The sequence below is a fragment of the Bubalus bubalis genome, chromosome 9 (genome assembly GCF_019923935.1).
Source record: "Bubalus bubalis isolate 160015118507 breed Murrah chromosome 9, NDDB_SH_1, whole genome shotgun sequence".
In the NCBI taxonomy this organism is placed as follows: domain Eukaryota; kingdom Metazoa; phylum Chordata; class Mammalia; order Artiodactyla; family Bovidae; genus Bubalus; species Bubalus bubalis.
The window spans coordinates 68,242,887-68,247,137 of record NC_059165.1 but is presented as its reverse complement, the minus strand read 5'-3'; positions in this window follow the sequence as shown (position 1 = coordinate 68,247,137).

The following is a 4,251-nucleotide window of genomic DNA, read 5'->3' as shown; positions in this document are numbered from 1 at the left end:
CTTCTTATTGATTTCTGCCTACATACCATTGTTGTTGGAAAACATAGTTGGTATGATTTCAGTTTTCTAAAATTTGCTAAGACTTTTTTTGTGGCCTATAATATGATTTATTCTGGTGTACTTAGAAGAATGTGTAATCTGATGCTATTGGATGAAATGTCCTATAAAGTTCTGTTAAATACATTTGGTCTAAAATGTGGTTGAATTCCAAAGTTTTCCTACTAATTTTCTGTCAGGATGACCTACCTATTCTGAAAAGTGGATTATCGAAGTTCACTTTTAATAATAATAATCAATAATAGCAATTAATAATCAATAATTGTTGATTATTATTATATTGTTGCCTATTTATGCTTCTAGATCTGTAGTATTTGTTTAATATATTTAGGTGCTCTGATGTTGGGTGCATATATGATTGTTGCGTCTTCTTGATGTATTGACTATACAGTGATCTTTCTTTCTCTCTTGTTACTATTTTCGGCTTAAAGTCTATTTTGTCTGATATAAGTGTGGCTACTCTCACATTATTTTGTTTGCTACTTGCATGAAATATCTTATTCCATCCCTTCACTTGGAGCCTATGTATGTCTTTAATGAATTGGGACCTTTTTAGGCAGCATTTAGTTGGGTTTTTTCCATCTAGTCACTCTGTGCCCTTTGATTGTGAAGAAACTAAATTTCTAGTTTAAAATATTCCAGCTAAGAAAAATCTAGTTCATTATAATGTTGCTATTAAATTCTAACAAATTGCTAATGAAGAAATTATATGAATTCTATATAAACTCCTTCAGAAAATTTTAAAAGATAGACTTGTTCCTAAATCATTCTATGAGTCTAGTATTATCCTGATACCAACACCAAAGATATTATAAAAAATATATATGTAGATTAATATCTCTCATGAACATAGATACAGAATTTCTACAACTTTAGAAAATCACATCCAGCAGTATATAAAAAAGAAAATATATCATGAACAACAGAGTTAATATGAAAGAAAGACAAACATGCTTTTATCAGTAGACACACAAAGCATTTGACAAAATCCAACATCCATTTCTGAATTTAAAAAAAAAAGAAAACACTAGAAATAGAAGAGAACTTCCTCAAATAATGAAAATTTGTGGAAAAACCTACAACTAATATCACACATAATGATGAAGACAGACTGATTTCTCACTAAGAAAGATTATCTGCTCCTGACACTTGTATTCAGCATTGTACTGGAGGCACAGGGAATGCAATCCAGCAAAAAAAGGGAACAAAGGTGTTCAGATTGGACATAAGGAGACAGCTGAATTTAACAAAAGCTCAAAGGGAAGTCATTGGATAAGGTGTTGCAACAGTTGGGTATTTATTTAGAAAATAATTTACATTGTTACTATTACAAATAATATACAAAATTAACCATATTAAAATTATCTCTAAATGTAAAACCTAAACCTATAAAACTTCTAGATGAATTCATAGGAGAAAATATTTTTGACATTGAGTTGGGCAAGGATTTTGTAGATATGACACCAAAAGCAAAAACCATAAAAGAACAAATTGATTAATTGAACTTCATCAAACTTACTTCTGCTCTTCACAAATCACATATGACTGTATAAAGAGCTCTGTAGCCTTAACAATAACAAAACAAAAGCCTAATTAAAAATACGAAACTGATATCAACATATACCACACCAAAGAATATACCCATGGTAAATGAGCACATGAAAAGAGGACCAATATAAGCAGTCATTAAGAAAATGTAAATTAGAATTTAAACAAATATTTATACACCTACGTTCATAGCAGGATTATTTATGATATCCAAAAGGTAGCAGCAGTGCAAGTGACCATGAATAGCTCAATGGGATGTTTATTCAGCTTAAAAAGAGGAAATTCTGACCCATGCTACAAGTCATATAAACCTTGATGATATTATGCTATGTGGAATACTGGCAGTATTCATTTTTTTTCACACTATTTTATTGAGGTATTATTGACATACACAGTATTGTAGGAACTTGATGTTTGCAACTTGATGTTTTGGTGAGAAGTATATACCCATGAAATCATCATCACTATCAACATCATAAGTTTATCCATCATTTACAATTGTTTCTGCCTTCTTGTATTTTTAGGAACTGCAAGGAATTGCATTTTAGGAATGTCCTAGGAAAGGACAGTTTGCTGGCTGTCCTTTCATGGTAAGAGCAATTGGCATAATATTTGCGCTTTTATAAAATTTAAAGTATATAACAATATTGTTAGTCAAAGACCCATATTATATATTAGATCTGCAGAAATTATTTATTTTGCCTAGCTGAAACTTTGAAGTCTTTGGGCCAGCACTTCCCCTTTCCTCCTCCCCACAGTGAAAGTTGCTCAGTCGTGTCTGACTCTTTGTGACCCCATGGAATGTTAGCCTGCCAGGCTCCTCAATCCATGGAATTTTCCTGGCAAGAATTCTGAAGTGGTAGCCTACCCCTTCTCCAGGGGATCTTCCCCACCCAGGGATCAAACCAGAGTCCCCTGCATTGCAAGCAGATTCTTTTCCAGCTTCTTTACCAGGGAAGCCTGTTTTTCCCACAGTCCCTGGCAATCACTAATCTAATCTCTTTCTAAGCGTTTGGCATTCTCAAGTTTTACATATAAGTGAGATCATACTTATGATCTCATAATAACAATGATAAGCCAAACATCCTGGAATGTGAAGTCACGTGGGCCTTAAGAAGCATCACTACGAACAAAGCTAGTGGAGGTGATGCAATTCCAGTTGAACTATTTCAAATCCTAAAAGATGATGCTGTGAAAGGGCTGCATTCAATATGTCAGCAAATTGGGAAAACTCAGCAGTGGCCACAGGACTGGAAAAGGTCAGTTTTCATTCCAATCCCAAAGAAAGAAAATGCCAAAGAATGCTCAAACTACTGCACAATTGCACTCATCTCTGCTAAGTCACTTTAGTCATGTCTGACTCTGTGTGACCCCATAGACGGCAGCCCACCAGGCTCCCCCGTCCATGGGACTCTCCAGGCAAGAACACTGGAGTGGGTTGCCATTTCCTTCTCCAATGTATGAAGGTGAAAAGTGAAAGTGAAGTCTCTCAGTCATGTCCAACCCTCAGCAACCCCATGGACTGCAGCCTACCAGGTTCCTCCATCCATGGGATTTTCCAGGCAAGAGTACTGGAGTGGGGTGCCATTGCCTTCTCCCATGTTTCCCTGCTGCTGCTGCTAAGTTGCATCAGTCGTGTCTGACTCTGTGTAACCCCACAGATGGCAGCCCAACAGGCTCCTCTGTCCCTGGGATTCTCCAGGCAAGAATACTGGAGTGGGTTGCCATTTCCTTCTCCAATGCAGGAAAGTGAAAAGTGAAAGGGAAGTTGCTCAGTCGTGTCCAAGTCTTAGCGACCCATGGACTGTAGCCTACCAGGCTCCTCCATCCATGGGATTCTCCAGGCAAGAGTATTGGAGTGGGTTGCCATGCACTCATCTCACACACTAGTAAAGTAATGCTCAAAATTCTCCAAGTCAGGCTTCAGCAATAAGTGAACCATGAACTTCCAGATGTTCAAGGTGGTTTTAGAAAAGCAGAGGAACCAGAGATCAAATTGCCAACATTCTCTGAATCATTGAAAAAGCAAGCGAGTTCCAGAAAAACATCTATTTCTGCTTTATTGACTATGCCAAAGCCTTTGATGTGGATCACAATAAACTGTGGAAAATTCTGAAAGAGATGGGAATACTAGACCACCTGACCTGCCTCTTGAGAAACCTGTATGCAGGTCAGGAAGCAACAGTTAGAACTGGACATGGAACAACAGACTGGTTCCAAATAGGAAAAGAAGTATGTCAAGGCTGTGTATTGTCACCCTGCTTACTTAATTTATGTGCAGAGTACATCATGAGAAACGCTGGGCTGGAAGAAGCACAAGCTGGAATCAAGATTGCCAGGAGAAATATCAATAACCTCAGAAATGCAGATGACACCACCCTATGGCAGAAAGTGAAGAAGAACTAAAGAAAGTGAAAGAGGAGAGCGGGAAAGTTGGCTTAAAGCACAACGTTCAGAAAACTAAGATTATGGCATCCAGTCCCATCACTTCATGGCAAATAGGTGGGAAAACAGTGGAAACAGTGGCTGACTTTATTTTTGGGGGCTCCAAAATCACTGCAGATGTTGATTGCAGCCATGAAATTTAAAGACACTTGCTCCTTGGAAGGAAAGCTATGACCCACCTAGACAGCATATTAAAAAGCA